The sequence below is a fragment of the Sturnus vulgaris genome, chromosome 2, assembly GCF_052056855.1.
Source record: "Sturnus vulgaris isolate bStuVul1 chromosome 2, bStuVul1.hap1, whole genome shotgun sequence".
NCBI classification, from domain to species: Eukaryota; Metazoa; Chordata; class Aves; order Passeriformes; family Sturnidae; genus Sturnus; species Sturnus vulgaris.
This window is the reverse complement of record NC_142244.1, coordinates 87,712,212-87,739,252: the sequence shown is the minus strand read 5'-3', so window position 1 is coordinate 87,739,252 and position 27,041 is coordinate 87,712,212. Positions and strand designations below refer to the sequence as shown.

The 27,041-nt window shown below is 41.8% G+C and overlaps 1 long non-coding RNA gene across 1 annotated transcript; it reads left to right on the top strand.

Annotated features, from left to right (window-relative positions):
* The first annotated feature begins 1,510 nt into the window (after positions 1–1,510).
* LOC148224883 (uncharacterized) lies at positions 1,511–5,542 on the top strand. The gene is made up of 2 exons (XR_015801613.1): positions 1,511–1,934; positions 2,731–5,542. It is a non-coding gene; the product is annotated as an uncharacterized LOC148224883 (long non-coding RNA).
* Positions 5,543–27,041: the final 21,499 nt, after the last annotated feature.

Below are 27,041 nucleotides of genomic sequence, written 5' to 3'. Positions count from 1 at the left end.
AGAGGATAGTCATGTCTTAATCAAGATTTTGGTAAGGTTTAAAAAAAAATACATTTTTCTATAGAATTAAAGCTATTGCTGTACTACTCAGTTGTTTCTCAGATATTGAGTCATTGTCACTTGTAATACATATGGGGAGAAGGGCAGGGGAACAAAGAGTTGAAAAGAGGATGGTTAAGTGACAGTCATGCAGCATCTCCAGTGTAGGAGTTCAAAGCTCCTTAAATTCCCTTTTCTGATTGTAAAAAGCCCCATTCCTCCAGGATGGGAAGACATCACACCTTGTTCAGGGAGAAGGGATGTTCTGCTGAGCTGCAGTAAATACAGGGACATTGTAGGAAATATCAAGGAGACCTCCAAAGTGGAAAGACTGTGATGCCAGACTGAGAGTTCATGAGCTCTGCTGGGTTTGAAGTCTTGTCAGAGATACCAATTATGTCTTTCTGCTTAGAAAATTATTTCTTCCTGAGGTCCCAAAAAGAAAGAATGAAACCATGTCTGCAAATAAGATTACACAGGTCAGAAAGCACTTCAAAATTTGACACTCCTTCGTTGAAACTTATCTCCAAGTTTCCTTATCTCACCATGCAGAACTTTTAGACTTTTCTGTCCTTTTCTATTTTCACTTCTTCCCCCCACTCTCCCCTGCCTCCACTCCTTTTCCAGCTAGGCAGGTTTTGATACAAAAGGTTGCTGGGATTTTTTTTTTTTTTTATTTCTTCTCCCTTTCCTGCTCTCTCCTCTTCCCTTCACCCTGAAAGGCCACAGAAACGCACTGCCGAAGAGGCAGTGTGGTTTAAACGTGCAGAGCCCGAGTGAAAGAGGCTGGAAAGTTATGCTCTGAAATTTGTGAGAATACTTTGCACTTCATGTAAATGATAGGTGTTTTGCATAGCTGCATTGCTTAGTTGTGTCTCAAGGACAGAAAAAGGAACCCAGTTCTTTAAGGGATAATTTTTTGGCTGCTGGAGTGGTCCTGAAGAAGAAAATGAAGGTCAGGTGTTAAAGTTACTTTTGGGTGACGAGGGAGTCCGGCAGGCTGGAAAATTTACAGAAGGAATTGGCATTGAGTGGGTGTGCTGAGCTTTTACGAATCTGGAAGTTTTATCTAAACTAATTGACCACAGCATCATAGGATAGTTTGGGTTGGAACAGACCTCCAAGATCACCCTGCCATGGGCAGGGAAAGCTTCCACCAGACCATGCTGCTCTTCTGCTGCAGTGGCCGTATGTGTGCGTGGTGTCCTGGTACTGCTATCGAGTGGAGTGACTCAGAATTTGGTATGGGTGTCTTCCAACATCTAGGGAGACACCCAAAACCCTGTCTTCTAAAGCATGGCCATATTTTCACTGCCTGCAAAGGGGCAGCCCTCTCCCGCTGAATCAGAGGAAGCTGTGCTCACGCCACGTCGGCAGCTGGTGGCTTTTTCTTGGTGTTACTGGGGGGGTTTGTTCCCATTCCGAGGAGAGGGGATTGCCAGGGCGCAGGATGTGTGAGGGCTCCGGGGTGACCCGTCCCCCCGGGATGCTCGGTTCGGTTCGGTTCGGTTCGGTTCGGCTCGGCTCGGCTCGGCTCTACCCAGCCCCGAGCGCTGCAGCTCCGCGGGGCCAGCTCCGCTCCCGCCCCGGCGCGTCCCGCGGGAGGGATGGGATGGGTTGGGATGGGATGTGCGCTGGGAGGGGAGGGGGAGCCTTTCCACAATTAAACAGCACCACCTGCAGGCCCCGCGGCCGCCCGTGCTTCTCCGCCGGCTCTCCCGATGGTGCTGCGGCTGGATGTGCCGGCGTGGACACTCCTGCTTGGGGCGAGCACCAGCAGCGCCTTCTCGGCCCGCTTTGCCCGCTAGCTCAGGGAGAACAGGAGCAACGCCGTGCTGAGCAGAGTGAAGGATGTCGGACCTGCCCCTTCCAGGGTAGCTACTATCAGGAAAGATGTGAGAGCTGGGGTTTTTCATCCTGGAGAAAAGAAGTCTTGGGGGAGATCTTATTGCAGCCTTTCAGTATGTAAAGAAGGCTTAAAAAGGAGGGAGAGGGATGTTTTACATGGGCAAAGAGTGACAGGGTAAGAGAGAAAGATTTTAAAGTAAAAGAGGAGACATTTAAATCAGATGTTAGGAAGAAATTCCTTACTATGAGGATGTCGAGGCACTAGCACAGGTTGCTCAGAGAAGTTGTGGATGGCCCTTCCCTGGAAGTGTTCAAGGAAAAGTTGGATGGGGCTTTGACCAACCTGATCTAGTGGAAGGTGTCCCTGCCCATGTCAGGAGAGGTGGAACTAGATGGTGTTTAAGGTCCCTTCCAACCCAAACCATTCTATGTGTCTAGTGGGAAATAGAATTCACCCTGACTGAGAATGCTCTTGCTCTTAGATGCACTTTCCTATTAAAAGAGAAAAAAACCCCAAAACCCCCACCTATACCCCTGCTCCTGGACTTCTCAGGTGAGAGACAGAGCCAGCAAAATAGAGAGAAGGTGAATGAGACACAAACTGATATTTTAACATTGATAACTTTCCCTTTAAATCATAACCCTTTTTTTTTTGTCTATAGTTTTCAGCCCCCTGCTGCTGGCACATTAAAATGTCTTCTTAATCCCTGACTACTCTTAAATCATTAGCACTGGCTGTGAACACTCTTCTGCTGATACTTATTTTTCTAATAATATCTCTGCTGTTATATGAATTGTGCTAAAAGAATCATGACTGATTTTATTTCTTTCCTTCCTTTTTAGTGCTGAGGGTCTTGGATTTCAATGCATTCTTGAAAATAAATACAACCTGGGGAATTTTTTCTGCTGTCCAGCTGCACCTTTCCAACAAGCTTGCAGAATGAAGGCAAGTTTACTGCATCTTCCAGGAAGTATCAATGGTCCTTCAAAAAATAAACTCCACAAACCCAACAAATCCAGACATTTTAAAGAAGTTGAGTCCTTTGGAATGGATGAAATGAGCCTCTGTGGAAGAAGACAATAACTTATTACTCAAGGTGGAAGGTGATTTGCATTTGGCCACCACTGTGATATTGTACCTTGGCTTGTCCCAGAGCCTGCCCTCCTGCCTGCTCCAGGCACCCAGAATTCCCACAGGAACCCAGGATTACAACATTGCTGCTGCCTGCAGGGAAGGTAGCTCTGATGTTCTGTGCCCATCTCTGCACTGTAATTACCCCTGTGATCACAACAGTCTGGATCTTTGCTACAAGGACTGTAACAATGCCTCCTTCAAGGGATATATAACTAGAGTGATGTATAGTGGCTGTTTTGTTGCCAGGAGAGACAGCTGAACATTAGCTGCTGTCTTGGGAGTGCCCTGTGGCTTCAGGCACTCCCAGGATTTCCCAGCTCAGCTATATGCAACCCTTTTGTTCAGATCAATATCTAAGCCACAAGATCATCCTTCTGTGGTATGCTGGGAGTTGTATGCTCTGAGGATGCATTACCATCCAAGCTCTGATTTCGTACAGTCAGGGATGGCAGAAGTATTATGTATGTAATGAAAATATCTGAGAGCAAGCTCTGTCTCTGATGACCTTCTTGCATGAAAACTAAATTAAGGATTTGTAGCAAAAACTGAAAAATAGTTTAGCACAATGTCAGCATCTCAGTTTGGCTGAAGAGTAAAGGAAGTATTAAAGCTTCTGGGCTCTGGTGTAACCTTATGTGTGACAGAGGTTGCAGCTATGGCCACCAAGGATCAAGAAAAAGGAACTGCAAGAGAAACAGGGATACCATGCTGGTGTTAGAGAAGCTGTCATTGTGGTAAGGGAGGGCCTTAAAAGGGCAGAGTAGATTCTTCTGGTCTGATGATGTGCCTTCACTGTACAAAAAGGTGGAGAAAGGACCAAAACCCCTAATCACTCCTACAATGAGTTCTGGCAGGAGTTGTATGAGAGATATCTGAGAGAGCAGGAGTTAGATTTGATAATTTGTCTTTTCTGTTTGTGTCCAGTCGCTGCACTGGCCAATGTGTAATGCAGCCAAGGCTTTTCAGAAAGACTTGGACTAAATGCTGCATAGCTAAATTGCTGGTGTCCAGGCGTAAATGCACTGATCCTGCTTGCCATGGGAAGTTTGTCACAAGTGTATGAATGCCAAAAGGCAGCAAAGCTTGCCCACAACACAGTGGCTCTGTCCTCCTCCAGGGATTGCTGTTTGCTCCAGAGCCTGGTGGAAGCACAGTGCTGTTTCTAAGAGCCCTGTGGGGCAGCCCTCACCCTCAGCTGCCTGCAATTTGTGATCATGAGTGTGATGGCAGGTGTAGATCAGCATGCTGTGTACAGTCACCTGGCAGCAAGTCTCCTCCACAGGTTTTTACGACTTAAATGTACTAGGCAAGAGGGAATGACCTGGATTTTACTCTGCTGGATGTGGTGCAATTACACTGGGGATTCAAATGTTTAGTTACTACCCAGCAGCTCCTGCAGAAATTGCAGTTCCCTGGGCAGCTGCCTACCCTTATTGACAGGCAGGCATTCCTCCAGCCTCATATCCCCCACCTCACCAAGCCTTTGTTGTTTGAAACCTGGATGGATTCATTGGAAACTATTCTTCTGGACCCCATGACCAGCCTGGGGGGGTGGGGGGGTGTCACTGCAGCAATCTCTGAGCCAGAAAGGCTATTTCCCTGGGAAAACAGCTGCAGCTCCTGCTGATGCTGCAGCTCAGGCCAAGTGTGGCATCACCTGCTGGTATCCTGTCCCTTGCATTTGTGCTGCTAATAGGAAGACATAGTGGGAGCATGGTGACCTGTTTCCTCCTTCTCCTTCCTGGGACTCCTGCATTCACCATGCTGGGCTAAAAACCTGTAACTCATTTCCCAGGGCAGTGCAAGCCTGTGAGATCTGCACTGGGAATTATGAGATGTGTTCTCACTGCATAGTCTGGGTACACAAACAAGCTATTTCTGTTTCCTGATTCTTTTGTCAGAAATGAAGATTTGCCTTCTGCTCACAGCATTGCTTGAACTCTGCAGCAGATTCTTTTACCCCATAATGAATTATGTTTTTTTCCTCAAAGGAGTGAGACATCCAAGATTTGCACTTCTTGGGCTTCTGCTCATGCACCAGGGTAGGCAGACACAAGCAAACTCAAGTCCAGAATGTGACAGAAATGGTAAAGCTCCCAGGAGGCTTTATTGGCATGCATGTAGTTTCACTTTAACCTGGCTTTCCCTGTTCTGGAGCAGAGCTGGCTCAGGCCCAAACAGTTTGCAGACCACACAGACAGTCTCAGTCTGTCTGCAAGGTCTGTGGCTATATATAGCCACAGAATAGAAACCTTTGTCAATGGGAGTCACCACCCTCACTGCAATGAAAATGTTTCTTATGAAAAGGTCTCACACTGGAAAGAAACCTCACTAGTGAATCTACTCAACACTTCTAATCCAAGTCAGCAAAGTATGTCTTGGTTATCAAAAATTTGCATAGCACTCACTCTGTTCATCGGTTGGGATCCTCCATGGCATGTCCTATGTAGCTGAATAGGCTTACTCATCAAAAAGGAATGTTTTGTTGCTTGAGACTTCATTAAATGCTGTTGGAAAAGATTGTTGCCTGTTTTGAAGTTAAAAAAAATCATGAACAGCATGTGTAGAAATGGAAACAGTTCTGGGTTGCAGGAGGGTTAAACCAAGTTGAGATAATAGTGCAATATGCTGTTGCTGAAAACCAGCAAACTTTACTTTTAATTTTAGTTTGTCGAATGATTAGAAGTGTAATGGGGCAGAGATTTTTGTAAAATGGACCTCAATTTATGCTGAATATTCAAAAGGCAGAGCTGTAAAATTTAAGCACCTCCAAAATGTGTTGTTGGCTTCTGCTTTCAGAAATGCCTAATCACAAATTCTTTTTCTTTTCTAGTTTATGGGTTGTGATGGTGCTTTAGACCTTGCCAAATATAATATTGCAGGAGTGTAAAATTATATGTTCTATGACTTGAAAGATCAGGAAGTCTGAAAATATTGGCATTTATTTCCTGTTGCACCTGAAGGAATACAAGCCTCTGCATTCATGAGGCTGGAAAAAGAACAACGAAGAACTCAAACCCCTAAACCAAATAGAAGTTTTGGAAAGAAAAAAAAAAAAACTAAGAGGAGGCATAATTTCAATGACATGCTTGTTTTTCCTACTCTTCAGAATTTCATATTAACTATAAGTTGCTAACTGTGACAGAAAAAAGAGGATTAGGATACCTGAAACAGGGTCAATTTGTTTTATGTCAGTCTCCCCTCCCTTATCTGCTGCCCAGCTGTGGAAAGGTCTAAAGCTGATTTTATCTTTAGGTCTGCACACTCAATGGACTTTTTTGAGTTCCTGGCTCAAGGTTCCCAGTGGCCCCAGTGCCCAACTTTTTCTGGATGTCACTCCCTGGGAACGAGGTACCGAGAAGTTAGAAATAACAGCTCTTGCTTAGTTGGTGCAGAAGTCTTTGCTGAGTCTGGCCTTCACATCTTGTTCTGGTCTGCAAAAATCAGAACAAATATAATGGTAATAAACCAAATTATACATACAGAGGAATTTAGCAGATGTGCAGACAGGTACTGGAAAATTCAGCATGTGAGCTGAACAGTCTGTGAATAAATGTTGTCCACATCCTTCACTATTTGGCATATTTAGATGGTGCCAGAATACCAGGTAGTCTTTTTTTTTTTTTTTTTTTTTTTTTTTTTTAACAGAATGAGGACAGATAGACCTCTATATCTGCTGGGGATTAGCTAAAGTTCATCATGTTGTTAAATGCACAGCCAGAAAGTTCAGTTGGATTTTAATGACAGGGTAATATAAAAACCATATGGAAAAAGGAAAGGGACTGAGTTACAGCCAAAATCCAAAGGAGGCAGACAGCAACAGCAAAAGGCAGAATACCTTGGGAAACTACAGGTATAAGGTATCAAAGTTATGAAGGTCCATAGTGATAAATCTATTGTTGTAAGGCATGTATGTATTGGAGAGGGAGCACATAAATTGGACTCCTGCCACCTGTTTCTTTGTGAGTCATGAAAGGAGTGCAGTAATTAAAGTCTAGATTCACAGAGTATTTAATTTTGTAACTACTATTTGGTCAAAGGTGATTTTATTGGGTTTAAGTCTTTTTGCACATGGCTGAAATCCATCTACTTCTGAGGACACAGCCACAGGCCAGGCTGTGTAATCCACATCCAACGGGCAAGCATAACAGCTGGACACCATGTATAAGTGAGAAGAAAGAAGTGACACTTTTTTGTATCTCTGAGTCTGAAACCCCACTGAAAACATGCAGTTTTAAGCAGTCTATGAGAGAAAATTCAGGTGACACTGTCTGAGGTGCAGTTTGCAAAGAGGTCACGGAGCCATCAATCCCCTTTTGATAGCTTTGCTTATCCTGGTGCCCCCGTTGCTGTACACTGTCCTCTCAGCCTGCAGGGCCAAGACTGATGGATCAGAAGGAGAGGTGCATTTTGGCTGTCATTATGAACACTATGGTGTCTCTGGCATGATGAAGGACATGTTTTCCTTGCCTGCAAGGACTCAGCAAAATGGAAGTATTGAACTTGAATGGTTCTTGTATGAGGAGGCTTAAGGTATGAGCACAACATGGAGAGATACACCATTTTGGGGAAGGAAGCTAGAACTAATGGACAATGGCTGCTGGGTGTTTCTAGCTGCTCCCTAAAGAAACTTTGGAGATGAAGATGAAGGACAGCAAGTGGGTAAAAATACCAAAATCGGAGAGACACCATCTGGAAACTGGCAAAATAGCAACTGCTTCTGAAAGGTGACTCCAAATTAGGCAAGACTGACTGCTTTAAAAAAAAAAATAGACAAGGCTATCCGGATGGACAGTTTGAATTTAGGATAGACAGTTTGAATCCCACCTAGGGAAAGTTTCTAGTGACACAATTAGCAGCCTCACAGGAAGAGTAAGACTGGATGAAAGGGCTGCAGTGACTTTTTTGCAAGTCCTGTAAATACTAAATGCCAAGAAGGATCATACAGGATTTTGAAGACAATTTTTTAGCAGAAGAAATGTTAGATTCAGGAGGTGTGAGACTTCTCTGGAAGAGAAGGTGGAGTGGACTGGAGAAACTCCATCCAGAGGGGAAATAACCTTCTGTTAGCAGGAATAGAGGGAAGGGCTTTAAAGAGGAAGAAGATACATTCTCAAAAGACAAAGGAGAAGAGGATAATAGAACACCAGAGCTAGTGTTACATACAGAAGTAGAAGAATGTTCTTGTAAAGAATCTGTTTAGGGCCTCAACTGTCCTCCTTCCAGAGTGCTTGAGGGGATGCAGAATCTGATAAGCAGATCACAGAACCAAGCCTTTTAGGTCCAAGCAATGGTTCTGGTATCTCCTAGATTGGTACTGATAAAAAGCTTTTTCACCCAGGAAGTATAATTTAGAAATCATTCCTATAAATAGCTTTTAACACACTTTAATTGGTTTACTTGCTCCCTGTATGCAGCAAAGAATGCAGGGTCTTGAGAGAGGTGGATGCACATTTCAGGCCAAGGCTAATACACTCCCTGGTCAGACCTCTAGCATGGTGTTAGGGTAATCTTGAGAGCATGGAATTCTGCAGCATGGACCTTAGACAGGAGACCTCAGTCTCCTGGAAATTTTTTTTTCAGAAATTTTTCTGCAAATCTACATTTCTCAAACAAAGTTTTCTTTTCTACCAACATTTTTTTAAGGTGTAGACATCTGCCTTACTCAAGAGAGGCTGCAAAATATCTCACAAAGAGCTGAATGATAATAATTCACATGAGGTTGAAATAAGTCTCAGCCAGATCTCCAGCTCCCCTTAATTTCTCAGGGGGACCCTCCTGCATTGCTGCACCTGCTGCTTGTGGATGGTCTTTGGAAAAGAAACTCTTATCCACTCAATGTGAGGCATTTCCTGTCCCATGTTGTGATCCACGGACAATCCTGATATCCTCCCAAGATATCAAATATGCTGGAGATGTTGTTTGAAGCCCAGATCAGTCTTATTTGCCCCATCAGATGAAGTAAATTTATGTGATAGTCTTTCAGGGTTAGCCCTGTTTCATAATGAGGAACTCTGTGGAATGACAGATCCCAGGGCAGGTGTACCAAGCTGGGTCTGTTCTGGCAATGCTGCTGTTGTCAAGAAGAGGAAAAAACGGGAAAATATTTGGGCAGTGTGGGCATGCTGCTCTGAGGCTGTTTCTGCAGCACTCTCGGTACATTTAGCACAATTTGAAAAGCAGAGCACCAAAGGAATGTGAAACAAAGCTCCCTGCACACCAAAGTCATGAATAGTTAATGCAGCTGGATGGCAATGGTATTTCTGATTCATGGAGGAGTTTGATATTTGCTTTCTTTCCCATTTGTAATCAAAACTAAACATCTTGCAATCCTCCCTACAGTGTTGCAAGGAGTTTGGGTTCTGGATGGATTGCATGGCAAGCTGTTCGGGAAACACTGACCCTGATGATCCTGCTGCCAGGAGCTTCAAGACTTCATGTTCTGAGGACAGTCAGCTTTCTTTTTGCCTGGCTACCTGCACATTAAAAAGCCCTCACAAGAATAGCCCATCTAGCTCAATATTCTGACTTGTATTGAGGTCCACAGCAGATGCCTAAGACAATAAGAACAAGGGAAATGTATCCTCAGTACTGTGCTGGTGTGCAATGATCTAAGAATTAGGAAATCTTTGAGCCAGAAGTGGCATTTTTTCTCCAAGTAGTGCTCAGTGAGTATATCCTGAGGCATTTAGCATCTGTGGCACCATGTGACATGACTTTCTGTAGCTGGTGTGACCAACCATTGCCTCTGCTCATCTTGAACTTGATGCTGCCAGAAATGCAGGAATAGCAGCCGTGGTGATGGGAGAGGAGAAGATCTTTTGGTATCTGACATGCATGCTGCCTAGGGTGCCTCAGAGCCAGGGGTATGTCTTCTCCTATTGACATACTTCAGGACATCTATGGTTTGTTTCTGAACAGGAAAAGAGTGCTTTCATTTCAATCTACAAGCCACTGTTTGGAGAAAATTCAGAACATGTATTGCTTCTACTGCTTTTAAAGTCTTATGGTTCAAGCAAGAAAAGTAAAACCATACTAAGGTGAAAGAGAAGAACAGAATTAAAAAGGAGAGTAAATAAAGGAAAAGAAAAAGGGAAGAGAAGGGAAAGGAAGAGGAAAAAAACCCAACCTACGTCAATCTAAATCAATGAAACAACATTTAACATTAATATCCCGTTTGCAGTATACATAGAGCATTGAAGAGTTGTCTGAATCTTTCAGTTGATTTTCTATTTTTTTTCCAAGCATGTCACTAGTCAATTCCTATGCCACTAAAAGCTACACCAAATATTTATTTTCCCTAAATGTGAACTTGTGCCTTTAAGTTAATGCACAGAGAAGACGCCACAGGGAACACTGGGTGAGGTGGGTAAATCCTGGCTCCACTGCAAGTATGGGGAATAGTCCAGGCTATGGTAGTGCAGGGCAAGGAGGCCAAGAGATCATTTCTGCCCTGAACAGGAGTGTTTTTCTCTTGAGGCATTCCAAAATCATGATCTGCCTCTTCCAAAATAATGGGAGTGGTTCAATAAGGCTTTAAAAATTATTTTTAGTAATTTTTTTTCTCATGAGCAAATGCTTTCTGGACTTTGGGGGTTGCTTGCTTCGCAATTTTGAGCTTTAATCTACAGTTCCAAAACCTAGAAGATGACATCCTGCCAAAACAGCACCCAAGAGCCTCCACTTCCCTCTGGCAGATAAGACCTTAAGATAAGCAGAGACTATGAGAATGTCCATGATAAATCTGAATTTCATCTCTGCTGCTGGCTCTGTGTGTGCTGTGGGAGCAGATACACTTTCCCTTGGGCACATGGTCCGTGAGGGATGTTGGTTGTCCTCTGGTTCACTGAACCCAATGTCCTGCAGGACAGGACTGTGCCATAGGCAGAGGGAAGGGGAGGCTCCAATGCACACAGGGATCAGACATATGGATGTCTTTTTCATGCAACATGTAGAATCTGGCTTTTGGGCAGAGGGCATTCATGACTTCAGAACAATTACACTTCACCAGCAGATCTCCACAAACAAGATGCTGCAGCAATTTCTAATCCCCATTGTGCTCTTTTGAGAAATATCAGGAAGCAATTTTAACCACATGGAAAATGAATATCTTACTGCAAAGTCCCATTACAAATCAGTAATCTACATCAGAGACTGCGAGGACGTGCCAAAGCCTTTCTCAAGAACACAAACAGAAAATTAGAACCAATGCTCTACCAGGTTTTATCTTACTTCTTTCCAACTGGTCCCTTTTCCCACAATGACTGGGTGCAGAAAAATAAAGAGTTTGATTGCAGGAAAAGCTCAGTGGAATGGGGAGAGAGGTTATTGAACTGCTTGTTAGTTGTTCTTTTTTTTTTCTGAAGTGGATGTAAAAGTTAATCTGCAGCAAAAGGTCTCACAGCAGGAGCATATTTGTGAAAATCACTTGTATCATTTAATTACTGAAATTCTTGTTGCAGCATAATTTTTTTTTCTGCTCTAAGTGAAGGATGGAAAACAGTTCCTACATTTACCACACTCATACAGATTTGGGAATGGGCTAGGTTTTGTTGTCTAAAATGAAAACTAAAATCAGTTCACTGCTGCAAAATAGAACAAATGCAATTAAATAAAAGGGCAGAAATGCAGGAACATGTATTCCAGATAGTGAAATTGTGAGCTTCCTGACAACTATTACAAGGAAATACACACCAAAAAAATGATTCATTACTTCTGAGCTGACAGGGAAATCTTGGTTAAAAGACAATTTCCTATTTAAGCGAGGCAAGGAATAAATTGATTCCATTGACTAAAATACACTTTCTTTAACAGAAAAGAAAAATTGTGTCAGATGTTATCTCTAAGTACACTGCACACAATGCCCATGCAGCCAGAGCAATAACCACAGCTGAAAAGGAGGCATCACTTTTGCAATGAGTTATTTTTCTGGGTGCTGATTGCTGTTGTTTTGAAGAGGCTAGATGGTTGCAACACGCTGATTTAGGAGAGTTTATTAATGTACCGCCCTCTTCTTTTCCTCTTGTTGGATTGTCCCCCATCATCATTCTCTTTGAAATGAATGATACTCAAATGAATGTACCCTCTGTGTGCTGTAGTAGACATCTGTAATCTGAGTACACAGACAAGGGGAATATCCTGGTGAGCTGAAAAGCCCTGCCATGTTATCCTTTTGGATGAATGTTTCATTAGTGTTGGCTTAGGATACACATATGAAAGCGTAACTCATTACTACTTGAGAAGCTGGGGAAAACATATTTTCAAGGACAGTTTTAAAGCTCCAAAATATGGGGATTTGCTTTTGCTTCATCTTGCTTTTGGACATGAAAACTGGTGATGTAAGTGCTTTTGTGTGAAAAAGAAAAATAAAAAAAAAGGAAAATAAGGCTTAGCTACAATAGCTCTGCCACGTAGGCTGACAGAGAGATGGAAACCAGGGAGGTCCCAGTAGGCAAAGTGCCCAGCTGGGGAACTCTGGTTCCTCATCATGACAAGATTGGCAGGACACAAAGGGACAAGCAAATCATCTGCTCAGGTCTCAGCTCTGTGCCTTTCTGCTTGGCAAGAAATATGCCAGCAGAGTCCTTGCTGAACTTAGACCTCAGCCATCTTTATGAAATGCTTTGGGTGTTTAGGAGCCTGAGTTATTCCCTGCTCACAGGTGGGAGTCTAGATTTTCTTCAGCTACGTGAGACCAGCCGTGAGCTGCTCTTCATATGGAGCAGGAATAAGGCAGCTGGAGAGGCACATACTAGAGATACATTAATGACATCACATAAAATAAATCAGAGGTGGAAAAGGTGGTTTGCTGTATGTATTAGAAAAATTACTGGCAGTGTATCCGAGATTTAAAAATAAATAATCTGAAATAAAGCAATTAATATATGATTTAATAGCGGTCTCTCACCTAAGAAACTATAAATATTGAAAGGGGAATGGCAACAGGAGGTGGTGGAGCTAGCACAAGTTCAACAATCTGTGGTGCTGTGGAAGGGCAAATGTTCTTCAGAAAAACTCTCAGGTAATACCTGCGGGCTCCGTGAAAGACAATAGGATTTAGAAAATGTCAATGAGATTAAAAGGAAATGTTCAGCCACTTTCCTAAAGAGAAGAGGGTGCTCAAGGTTAAGGATACACTTACAAGGTTTTGCTCATCTGAGGTTTTAAATCTCTCCCCTGTGTTGTTCCCTCTCAAAAGCCTATAAATGTTAGAGATTAGGAGAGTGTTCACCGGCTCCTTTAGATGGATTAACTCAGGCTAAACTCCTTCATGGTGACACCGGGATCTCTAGAGACCCCTGAATGCTTACAATGTAGCAAACTAGCAGTGATTATACTTTTTTTTTTTTTTTTTATGTTATCCCCTTTTGATTTAGCAAATAAAAGCCTTGCCTCTTCTCCCCATCTCTTTCCTGACAGGGTGATTCTCAAATGACTGGCCTTTTAAAAGAGAGGCTGTTAATTATCAGAGGCCATTTGACCTCCTGTTGGGTTCTTATTTCAGCTTTGTGTCTGTATGTTGTCTATAAATTCAGTACTTTAATAAACCAATTAAAATAAACAATTGGTTATTGTAGTGAAATCTCCATTAGTATTATTTCTCTGATAATCTCAGAGCAGAGATGCTTTAGGTGGAGAACCATCCTGCTTCCATGAAAATCAGTGGCAAACCCACAGAGAGTTGCTAGTCTGGTTTATGGAAACAGGATCTTACTTCTTTTAGGAGCAAGCACAGCACTGTTATCAGGATGCCTTCTGCAGACAGGAAAGCCTGTTTCAAATGTCAGATCTCAACCAAGAACATAGGTGAACTTCTCTTTTTTCTCTGTTGGCAGAAGGAGTAAATGAGGAAATATTTGTCCCAACTCCTTGTGTTATGCGTCTTCCTGGTTTTACTGCTTGGATTGTAAGTGGACAAAACCAGCTTGCTACATCTCACTCATCTGTTGAGGAGAGGCTGTGGAAAATTCCTGTTTCCTATAGGAGAAACTGCCCAAATAAGAGAGGAGCTCCAGAGGCACATATGCACCACTGCACTGCAAATCCTGCCTTTTTTGGAAACCTGCATTAATTTATGTTCCCTCCTCTTCTTCTGCTGTGTGTGGTGCTTCTGCTGAAAGAAAGTCCTTTCAGGGAGCAGCAGCACAGCGACCAGTGTTAGCTGATATGTTGAGTTGAAGTAAACTGAATGAGCAAAGGTGAGAAGAGTTAACATCACACACTCTCCATCTCAAAAAGCTGTGCTCTGTGTGGTGGTTTGGAAATGTGTTTTTCATATGTCTAATTAAAAGAGATGTTCTATTAATTTCTGGTTTTGGGTGGAGAGGCTTGCATTAGCCCAAGATTACCAGGGGAAATCACAGCTATAGGAGTTTAGGAAGGTATGCACCATACTTATGAGAAATACAGATTAAGGGAATAATCAACCTCTTGGTTCTCCTCGCATTATGATTCATATTTTTTATTTCTTGTTGGTACACAATTTTTAGCTTGGAAATAGTTTTTTGTGGGAGTATATGTCTATATTTTTAGGAAAAGTAGCCACTGTTGCTGAGTTAATAACCCACCAGTTTTCCTCACTTTAATAATAGCATTGAGGAAAGAAACAACTCTGAAACCAGCACACTGTAGCAACTTACAAATTTACTTAAAGGCTTATTTTTGTTTAAAAAAGCAAATAAGTTATAAAGGGGCATGACAGAGCTCCTTTTTTCAAAAATCTTATTTTTCCACAAAAGCTGATCAGCCTCTTCATCTCTGTAAACAAAAAAAAGAGGTCTCTTGGAAGCCTTTTCAGGCTTTTGAAATTCATTAGGCAGTTACCTAACAGCAGTACTGACATGCTATGAGCCAGCACTGAGGCACATAATTTGAAAGGCATGAATGGAGAAAAAAATAAATGAAGGGTAAATTACATTAAAAATTATCAAGCAAAGTTCTAGGGAGGAGGTAGCAGATTCCCACTGGGTGGAGCTCCAAGGTACAGCCCTTATGGGTTCCTCCCTGTGGCAGGTTTACAGGCTGCAGGGAAGGGAGATGGTGACAAACCACCTGACTGGACTCTGTTGGGGTGATCACTTGAGTCTCCTGTGCTCAAGGGCAGAGCCCATGGGATGGGCCATTCTCCTGGCATGTAGCCTGTGGCTGTGGCCATGAATTGGATGCTGCATGACCTGCAGTGGCATGTGCTCCTGGTGTCCTCCTCCCCAAAGCCCTTGGGCAGGCACAGACTGAGGACACATCAACCTGTGGGATTATGTCAGGTGATGTGGTGGGGAGGGGTCTGTATTTAAGGCTTCCAAAGGCAGAAAATGTATGCCACAGTCACACCATCACAATCAGAGCTTTCAGCTCGTCATTTGGCCTCCTCCAAAATCCAAAGGGCGAGCAGCACACACCCCTGGAAGGAGTCACAGGTCTGGAGAAAGGTGCCAAGAACAGGACAGATGAAACCCGCTCTCAAAACACCTGCGTTGCTGAGAGCATCTGATGTGGCTGTCTGGGATTTAGATCTTTAGGAACAAACACCTGGAACAAAGTTTGCCCCGGAGCTGATTTAATTGGGTATTTTTCCATCTTGTTCTAAAGGTGTGAGAGCAAGTTTGAAGCTGGCAAACACAACCCCTCTGCAGGGTGGCAGGGGGTAGGGAAAGTGAGGTAGCAAACATTCTGGGAGTTGGGTACCTCAGAATACTCATGATGAACTGAGCAATGCAAAAACTGGTGTGAAATTCACCGGGTGCTACTTGGTAAGGAAAATTGAAAAGTTCTGCATCTCCATAGGCAGAATCAACTCACTGAAAACAGAAGAGCAGAGAAGTTGTGGATCCCATCCCTGGAGTTGCTCAAGATCAGGCTGGCTGGGTCTTCCAGAATATTGTTTAGTGGAAGGTGTCCCCACACTTGGCAAGGGGGTTGGAAGAACAAGATAATCTTTAAGGTCTCTTCCAAGCCAAAGCCCATTCTATGGTTCTGTGAAAAAGCACAACTGGCTACAGGAAAGAAAATGAGATAGGGTTAAACACCATCAGAGGAGATAGATTTTTTTCCCCCCAAGTATTATAACAGTCAAGCTAAATAGGATGCTTTTTTAGGGAGACATTGTAATCAAAGGATGCTTTAAAACTCAAATTAAATAAAAATCTGTCAGGAGTAGTATGGGATCTCAGCATGAGATTAGGACAATGTTAGCATTAACATATTAGATGTGAGCAACTAGGTCATCAACTTCCATAGCTTTTTTGTATAGTCTGCAGAAAGATAGAGGTTAGCCAGGGCATTTACTTTGCACTTATAGCTCTCTATTTACTATCTAATGCACTGAGACTGTCCTCCTTTCTCAGTCTGTTGTATTGTATTTAAATTTAGGCATCAAAGTACCCCCAACAATAGCATAAAACCAAGAGAAATTTTCATATAGTGTCTTACACTCCTGGCTTGGTACTGCTTCTGCCCTGGATGGCTGCATCAGGAAATCCTGCAGCATTAGCCTATTTCTTTAATCTGGTGTAATAAGCAGAAGAAACATTAAAGAGTGATGTGCAGGAAAGGGAATGAAAGTCAAATTCCCACAGCTGGAGAGGGCTCTGGTGCTGGGAAGCAAAGTGCACATGAAGCCAGGCTGATGTTCTGCATCCCTTGAAAAAGGGAATCCAAGATAATCTCTGAATTTGTAGAAAAATCAGATTAACTGAAGCCATCAGAAAGTATTTCCAGTGCAGCTGGTCTGCTGCCTCAGAGAACCCAGTCACCTGTAAATCTTGATGCTTAATTGCTTTCTCACATATGAAATTAAATTCAGTTTATCTTAATTTTCTACAAAAGGGAGAAATTATGATCTGCTTCTAGACAACTCTTACCTGTATTTAGACATCAAAGCATTTTCTACCAAGGAGATCTCCCTCAGCTCCACCAGCCTTAGGCCACCAGTGAATGGAGCCTCATGAACACAAACCTGATGGTAGAAATCAGCAGTTTGCCTTGATGGGGCTCGTTCCTTGCTCAGTAGGAAGAAAATACAGCAGTGTAAATCAGGTTCTCCAAACCTCTTCCCTGATAAAATCCTGATGAGGTCAAAGAATGATTTCTGGTTCAAAGACTACATTTTTTTTTCATGAACCTTTCTCATGAGCAAGTCAGGACACAGTCAAGAGACGCCACAGTGAGAATGCATTTTAAATATAATGAGGATGGACTGTGGACAGAGCTTCAGGTGTGCTCAGCTCAGCTCACCCCGTGCATGGCTGTCTCTCCTCTACGTCAGCAGTTTCTCTCCAGTGTGTGCACTGGCTGCTAACGTCAATGATCTCCACCCTGGCCCTCTTAGTACTCACCATAGGAACCAGTATTTCATTAAAGATTTCCTTTCTGGATAGTCTTTCTGCAGTTGCTTTTTCTATTGATCCAGTCAAAGAGATGAGATCAAAAATGAGTAAAAGAACACACAGTGCTTCAGTTTTTAAGACATTTTATTTTTGTAACTTCAAAAATTAATTTTATGAATCATCTGCTGAATTTGATGTGAGAGCTCTTTCTCCTTTCTTTGACCTGAAAATTCGATTTGAAATGAGAAGGGAGGGGAAAATATACTAATTTTTCTTTGTACATGTTATAAAATTCTTTGGAAAAAGTGTCTGCCATAGGGGACTGTGTGTCATGGCAGTGTGAAGTATGTGCAGCAGCATGGTTTACATTGGTGATTTGGGGTGTTTCACCTTTGGCCAGAGATGATCCCAACTTGGCACCTGCCCCACCCAAAGCAGTTCACTGTGACTGTGGGGTGTCATGGGCACTGTGGGGAGCCACAGCACCCTGTACTCAGGCTGGCAGCTCCCACCCTCCACACCTCCACCTGAACATGGCAGAGCTGCTTGTCTCCTGGCTGGGCCAAGAGGGACTTAATTCATGCCCCAGAGCCAGCCCTCTTGCTGTGACATTATTTCTGTTGCAAAACACTTCTTACAGCCTGTAAGGTTGATGTATTACCAAGGACCACTTGACAAGGCTCAGATTTGACCAATGTTTCCTTAAAAACATGGCACGACGTCCCCGACAAATGACCACAGGCTGGATAAACAAGAAAGATGTGACCAGGTGGTTCCTAACCTCAGAAGTGCTATAGATTATGTCAGCATTGATATTCACCATAGTGTATATACTATTCCCTGTTTTTTTTTTAGGCTGGGGGCAAAGGCAAGGGAGAGTGACAAATGAGGGCATCTATTCCTTCAGGAGAGATCTGAAAGGGTGGGGTTTTCCTGCAGTTCGTTATTTCTGAATGATGAGAAAATGTGTAGTAATCTTATGCTTGTTATGAGAACTTAATTTCTTTTCCCATTTTAATTTCTACTATTTTCTGCTATTTAATTCTGCTTCTTCTGGTCAGGTCAGTCTAACAATGTGTAATGCAACAGTAGCTCACTAATTTGCAGTAATGATTAGAAACTCTTTGAAAAATAATTAAATTTGCAAACTAACATGTAGCTAAGCAAATGGAAATGTGCAATCAGTCAAAAGGTGTGTTCAGCTCATTTATGTTGTCGTTCCTGATTTGCTGTTTATGACAATGGCATGTTTTTGAGCTCCTGTACTAAGGCAATTCCTCATGTTATGCTCACTAGCCCATGTGCTGTAGCTAGGAGAAATGATGCTATTAATAGGAGACTGCAGTACCTTCCATTAAATCTTAGATGAGAGGTGGAGAGGCTGCCAACTTCTGTTGCAGATTATAAAGTGTGCAGTCTAGCAAGTGCATATTAGCTAGATGCAAGTGCAAGTATATTGCCATCTATGCCAGGTACATTAAAATGTCCAGACATCTACTTCTTGCCATTTCTGCTGCCACAAGGTAGAAATAAACATGAGTCATTTGGTGAAACCATAACAATGGTAAGGACTTCTATCCACTTTCATCATGATCTGTGGTAAAAATTGTTCTTAAAGAAACATAATTGCAGATTTCCATCGTTGAGCACAGTGGCATCTTAAATATGCTTCACCTACCATTATAAATGGAGGTGGAGCATGACCAAAATGGACTGTCTGTACAGAGGGAATCTCTTCCCATGCAGAGGGATGGGTAGCACTGACAGGTGCCTGAGTGGTGACTCAGGTGTATGTTATCTATATATTTTTTAAACTTGACTAAAATATTCGCTCTATCATTCAAAATACAGTCACAGTATTGGTTTATGGGTTAATCCCCTAGCAGGGTTGAAATTATTTGTTGTTTTTAAATTTATCCCTTAGCAACCTGGCATGTTCTACTCTTGAAATAATGAAGCTGACCTCCCATGGCAACATGCCCAAAAAAGTTTGCTTGTGTTTAAAGAAAATGCAAATAAATTAATGCTAGCATTCTTATAGGGTTGGAAGATGGAAACAGACTGCCAAACAGTGGAGCATACAGAAATTTAGGGCCATACTTCACAGCCATCATTCTCTCTTATACTCAGTGTCACTTTCCTACTGTCACACTACTCATCTCTGTGTGCCATCTCCTGCCATGCAAAGCTCTCACAGAAGTTACAAGGACTGGGCAACCTGATCTGGTTTTGAACTTCTTTCTTTTTTGAGTAGGGGTTAGATTAGATGACCTCCAGAAGCCCATTTTAACCTAAATTATTCTATGACCTCGTGATTAATGACCTCCCCTCTTCCTGGAAGCAGTAATTCTATAATCACACATGCAGACATCCAAGCTGTTGTACTCAGCACTGGAGCTGGATTTTGCAGTGCACCTGTTGACTACATTTATTTTTCACTGAGATCTTGCAGAGTTGAAATATTCACAGCAGTGCAGCTCTCCAGAGTCCCTCCATTAGGAAGCAGATAGGTCTCACTAATGAGAAAACATCAATGTTGGGAAATTTCTAGCTGTTAACATGATAAAACCTGGCATGACCACTCCTCCCTCAGGACCAGCCAAGAGAGGATCTCTCTGCTGCTGGCACTGCTGGGAGTTTCAGTCATAGCTGTAGGAAGAGTCTCACCTTAGTTCTTGGTGAAAGGGTGTGCTGAAGAGCTCACTTGGAGGAACTTCCCAACCCCTCTTCACTCTTGTACACAGCCTAGGATTCAAATCAAGTCAACAGAGAGGTAAAAACTTTTTTTTTTTATTGACTTTTCTTCATTGAACTGCTGATGGCAGCATGGTTTTAACACATTAACAAAACCTGTGAGACTTTGGGCTTGATCACTTGGCAGAGGAAGCTTTAAACTTTTATACCTATGTGAAAGAATAAAAAAAAGTTGGGTACTCACAGCTCTGCAATTTTAAATAAGGTTAGTATTTTGCTAGCTATTTATGCCTAATCCTTGCATATGAAAAAGGTTAATGGGATCATTGCAAGATCAAATGTTTATATGGCAGTGGATTAACCTTTATTTCTAACTCAGTTTTTAAAAAATGTAAACTCTGTTCAGTATGGATACCTGCTAGCTACACTATGGCAGTATGGGCAGCAGTTCAAGCCTTCATTAACTGAGTGTTAAATTACAGTGATAATCATGTAATTTTTAAGCATTTCAATCCTTCTATATTGCCCACTACTACACAAGTACAAATGGCATATTCAAACTTCAAAAAACTTGAATGAGAAACAAAACTTCCTTTTAAACTCACTCTGAGAAGCTGGCCTTGATATATTTTTATTCTGCTTTGTGGTAAGAATTTTGTAATTCCCTGGGGAGGGAGAGATTTACTGTTTAAAAATACGATTTAAATGTGGCATCTTTCTTTCTTAGACCGATCTTTTTCTTCAAATTGTCTCCAAAGTGTATGCTACAAGGACAACTTGTAATTGATGGGGATTTTTCTGCCTTTTTTGTGTTTCTGAAGGATCTTCTGAAGGAGTCTTGCATGACCCTGAAAGACAAAGTGAAGGCTTTGTGCTTTATTACCTCTAAAATGTAGCTTTAGATTGGGATCAGCCACAAAGAGAAACATCATCTGACATGTGAAGAGCACTCAGCATGGATGGGAAGCCTCTGGTGCTGCATTGGCCTTTGCAGGGTCAGACAAACAGAGAACTCGGATGCAGCCAGCTCTCATCTAAGCTTTGCTAAACTCCAGTGACTGTGCTCACATCCTGCAGTCACTGGGATCCAAGAAGCCTGTGTGTTCTGATTAAAGCTTGAAGCTCATCTTAGCTATGCCAGGTTTGTGAGATTACAGTATTGTCAGTCCTTGTACATATGCAAAATCATTATGGATTATTCTTTCACAGCAAGTGTCCCAAAGTCAGTGGTTTTCTATATGTTTGTCTTATTCTGGAATGTCAGCCCATTGCTTTTCTTTACATTTTCATCATCGTGTCCACTTGCTGGGGAGGAGAAGAGGGCAGGCTCACATGAGAAATATTTAAATAATGACCTTTCCAAGGGCTTTTTTCCACAGTCCCTCCACTCAGGTTCCATTTTGTGCAGCCATGCTCAAAGTATCACCCCAAAGGATCAACTGGAGACCTGTTGCTGAAAATGAGGTGGAACTAGACAGGAGGAATCTGTTTGAAAGGAGTATCTGGTGAGGCTAAATTGAAATGTACAAGTCACAATCCAACCTACAAACGACTTTGCAATTAATTGCTAAATAATGTTATGCTGGGATGAGGGGGGATTTATTGGTTAGTGTCTGTTTACAGACTCTGGATTATCAGTGTTATGATTCTAACTATTTCATATTGCAGTAAAAGTATTTTTTCTTCCTTTACACGTGGACCATGAAGGAGAATACAAGAACAAAACCAAATACCAGAACAGAGATTTGTTCAGTTCTGAAAAAATTACATGAGGAAGAACACAATGGAGTAACAGTATTGAAAAAAGATGCTCATGAACATCAGGAACACCATGTGTATTAACTTTATCAATCTCTTTGGCAAAAGAATAGAAAAATAAGTACAACACACACTATTTTAAAGTTTTTATGCATCTTCCGTCAGGTACTATATTCTACCACTTCCAAACTTATCCAAGAAGTCTTATTTGAACTACATTTCTTAATTTCCATGTGCTAGGACGTATCTTTAGCAGATGAAAACTGACACAGCATGAAGCACCTAGGGAGCATACTCAGGAGGGTAAAGTGAAGAAACTACATGTGTATTTATATAGTTCATTATTTTCAGCTCTGCATCTGATGTTTTTGGCTGTAGACTAGTGACAACCTTGAAAAGGTTGAATTTTCACAGCAGAAGGTTGAGGTTTTTTCATGCTGTTTAGGGGTAACACATGCCTCATTAGCCCATAATAACCTAAGAAATGTTGCAAATGCTCTAAAGAACATATTTTCAGCCCTTTGAGCAGAAGCTGGTAAGAAAAGTCTTATTTCTTAGCTCCTAAAATTGTTTGTTTCCACTGTTTTAATCCCTGCAAAAGTACTGTCCTCTATATGGCCTTCATCATTATACAAGTTCCATCACACAAAAAAAAGAGCTGGTTAAGGATGCAATTGTATAATTCTGTGGCTTGAACTAGCCTTGAACATAACTTAGGCCTAAGGTATGGATTGTGTCCAAGGTGCTGCTACTCATTCCACATAGGACACCATGCCCTTTGAGAAGCTCTGAGGTCCCTGGGGTGGCTGAGGAGATGCACTGGTTGTGTGTCCAGCTCCCTGCTGAGTAAGGCTGTCCCCCCAAATGAGTTTCACCCCTAGCAGGGGACAGGTCATTGCCTGCTGTGCTCTCAGCCAACACCTGGGGATGGGTAAGGTCACAGCATCGTGGGGTGAAATAAGAGACTGCTCCAGGCCTCAGCAGGTGTCTGAGGGGACATTGCTGTGGGAACATCCAGCAGTGGGGAACCACCCAGAAACCTAAAGGAGTAAGTAACATGACCTTGCTACAGGTTGTGTGCACTTAAAATAAGAAGCCTGCACTGGACTTGGAGAGTCCTTCAATAAATATTCTTCCATGCACCACTCTTACTCAGACGTGGCTCAGGCAGCTACTCTTAATCCATCCTTCATGTTGCCCAGATCCATAATTAGTTTTAGACCTTTGTATTTGTATCATTTGATAAAGATAAAATTTTGAATCATCATCATATAAGAGGGAGACCAATCCATATAATTGAGTTGCTTTTAAGAATTCAAGAGTAATCAGAGAGATAACAAATCTGGCTCTTCCCTATAATCTACTGAGAAAGGGTTAAGGACCTTCATTTAATATAGGTCTAGACTGGGAAGGCTACACAGAAAAAAAATCTTGAATGGTTTCCAAAGGATAGCCATGGACACTTGAGCACAGAACAAAGTCTTGGACAGCAAGATATTTCTTCACCTTGGTTTAAACACTTATGTCAAATATCACTTCAGATTTCATTAACTGTTGTAGATATTAAATTACTGTGTAGATAAGGAGATCTGCAGTGGGAAAGCAATCTATTTTAGCTGACTTTCTGATGTTGGTACACTGATTATAGAATTTTTTCTTTCTTAACATGACCCCAAAAGAAAGCTGGAAAAAAGCAGAAGATACCAATACTGAAAGAAGAAGTATTCCTAGCATATCCTTCTTCTTCTTTCCCCTTACCTACAAGACCGTCTCACTAATTATGATGGTATCCAGAACAGAGATATACTTGATTTTTCTATCTGTCCAAGACAGGTGAAATCTGGTTTAGTCTGTCCTCTTTTGTAATTCTTGTCAACCTTTGATTTGGAAGAAGTAGTTTGCAATGGTTGCCAGCATCCTGCAAGAGAGATAAGAGGATTTATACCTATTAAGATACCGGCTGAGAATTTCTTCAGATATTTCCCTGCTCTTTTTATTATCTACATCTTGAGCTTGGCCTTTTTGCAGGAAAATTGCTGAAGAAGATCTTTCTCTAGCATTTTTCCCAGAAAGGTATTTTATTTATTTATTTATTTGTTTGTTTGTTTATTTATTTATTTAGATTTTTTTTTTATTTTTGCAAAAGTATGTGTTGCTTCCCCATGATCTGCTGCAAACATTTTTAATGGACTTGGGGCCAGATATAGAAGGCATAAGTATTTAAGAGGATGTAAATCCCCAGAGTCTTTGTAAGTAAGAATGGCCACTTCAGATATGCTGAAACTTGTTGGATATCTCTCTCTTTTACTTCAAAGCCAAAGCCCCCCAGGTCTGAGTATTTTGGGTTTGAATGTGCTCCTGTAGCTGGAGTTCATGTGTTCTCTCCTGCCTGAAGCCTGCAGGGGCCAGGCACTGGGCAGAGCAGAAGTTCTCATTGGGACCTTGCATGGTACCGTGCATGTACACACAGAACTTTGCAGAAAGGCAGAGTAAGAGCAGTCACTGCTTGCCTTGCATGTAAGATATTACCATTTCCCATTACATCCCTTGCCCATTCCCAGCCTACAGGAGTTGAATTCCTGACACAGTGCCCCAGCCAGGGTGGCTGTAAGGTTTGGTAACCATGACCACTTCTAGTTTCTAGGTAGACCCTTACAGAGATGCTCATGCCTGCAGACAGTTCTGGTACATAAGAGACTTTAATGTGGGATTTTCTTAGAATTACCATGTTTAGCCCACAGGAGTGAGACCTTTGTGCATAAATTTTTTGGGTAACTGAAAATAGCTTGTGTTTGTGCATCTGGTGTAAAGAGGGGCCATATAAAATGAAAAGACATTCTGGATTCATATGTACTGATTTCCTTCACTCTCTTAAAAATGTGCTGGTGCACGTTCCTGCCAAAGTATTCATCAGTATAAAAGTATTATAATGGAGGTTACACACATTTTCATATGGTGATGTGTATGATCCTTTTATCATGGTATTTTACTGGGAAAACTAAAAAAAGCAAGAAGGCTGATGAAGTAAGCTGAATCTATTCTTAGACAGAAAGATCTGTTGAATAAGTTTCTTTATTTCACTGTTGTATACCTGTATATATATATATATATATATACACTGTATACCAAGAGTATAGTACAGATACTGACTGAAATAGTGATACCAGTAACTCATGGTGAGTGCTTGTGATTATGGAAGGATCAAGGCTGCCTGGTAGTATGCAGGTTTGGGAACTTCATTAGAAGGATAAAACATAACTATTTCCAGGGAAATGTGGAATAAAGGAAAAATTTCTTCCCTAATAAGAGACAATTCAACATTTACATGGTTTAAACAACAGTAGGTGATTTGTGGGATTGTGGGATCGGTTAAAATGTGCTAGGGGAAGGTGACCTGGTTCGCATCCCTGCTCAAACCAGGGTAGGCTATGGCATCAGACAAGACTGCTCCTGGATTTGTCCAGTTGGATCTTGAAAACTTCCAAGGAGAGGTACTTTACAACCACTCTGTACAACCTGCCCCATTTTCAGACTGTCCTCACAGGGAAAATGCTTTTCCTTAAACAATGAAATTCCGTGTATGGACATTTGTGTCTCATTCTCCAATCCTGTACCACTATGAGGAATCCAGTTCTGTCTCCCTGATGACCCCTTGCAGGCACTGCAGAGCTGTTAGGTGCCCCTAAAGTGATCTCTTCTCCAGGCTGAAGCAGCCCAGCTCCTCCTGCCTCTGCTCATACGCCAAGGACTCCAGCCCCTACTGCCTTGGAACCTTCTAAAAGCTCCCTCCAGTTTTCCCATGTGTTTCCTGCACTGCAGGGCTCAAAACTCGATGCCCTACCTAGGAGTGATGATTGTCACAGGGAGAGGGACAATCCTTTTTCCTTGGTCTGTGTGCCATGCCCCTGTTCACATACCCAGGAGCTGGTGGCTGCTTTTCCTGCTGGGCACATCATGTGCTCATGTTCAGCTTGCTGCCTCCCACCTCCCAGATCTGCCCCCCAGTTTCATCTTTCTCTGGAGAAAAGCTTAGATGATGCCCTTATATTAGGCTCCTAACTTGCAGATGTTTATCATTTCCACTGTGTTGGGTGGAATACAAACTGTCATCCTAACATGCATTCCTCATAAAAGGTTAATTTAGTACCCTTGACTTTACTGGGATGAGTCATGAGTCACGAGTTACTCATGTGCATAAATGTTTTCAAGATCACGCCTGGAGCATGTACCTGGGTTTGGAGGTCTTTTGATTGACAAATTCATTCTGTTCTCTTTTCTTTAAATATTCATTTGTTAACTTAAAAATCCACTTATTCATACATTACTCATTAAAATATGAATAAAGTTAGTTATAAAAGGTCTAACCTATAAAAAACCCACCTGCTTTTTTCTCAATTCTTTTGCAAGCTCTTAGGAAAAGTGTTATTCCCATTATATTTGAGGGATGCTAATGATTAACAAGGTTCATTATTAGCAGTGTATGCTGATATATCAGCACTTTGAAGATGAAAAGTCTTGGCTTTTCATCAAAATGATTAAACTGTTATCTCTGTCCACTTCAAAATCCTTTAAATAAAAGATCATTTATTAGTAATGAAGGATTAAGCTGCCTAGAAATGATGCAAGGACATCTTAATTTTCATTGCTTAATAAAGCAAATGTGAATTCTCAGTTTTCTATCTTTCAATTTGTTGGGTTTTTTTTCCCTTGAATTTCTCTCAAGGTCTCTCTATAATTAATTTCAGCTGGTAGCTAATTCACCTTAATTATTGCACCTTCACAAGTGCATCCTCTGACCAAACACTGCAAAAACTTAATATGCTGGGTGATCTTCGTGAAAAACATTCCAAGTTTGATGATTTCTTGATTCATTGAAGCAAAATTTGCTTACAGAACGATTCCAGGTTTGAGATGAAGTTATCCAGGGAATTTTTGCATTAGTAGGGAAAAGTGATGGTACCTAGTTTATTTTTTGCCAGGTAGCTGCCTTTGACTGGAGATATATTTTACCTCTGAGAATGAAGTCCAAAGACAGGATGAGCCTCATTCTTGTTTGATAGCAAAAACAAAGAAGATAATTTTCTTCCTCTTCTCTCTTCCTCTTCTCCAAGAGTTTAATTTTTAATCTTGACTATGAGTCTGAGACACAGATACCTCAGTGGACAGGTATGTTTCTTCTGCTCTGCATGAGCTAAAGACAGTGGGATGGGGCACCCATGGCTATGGAAGCACCAGAAAACAGC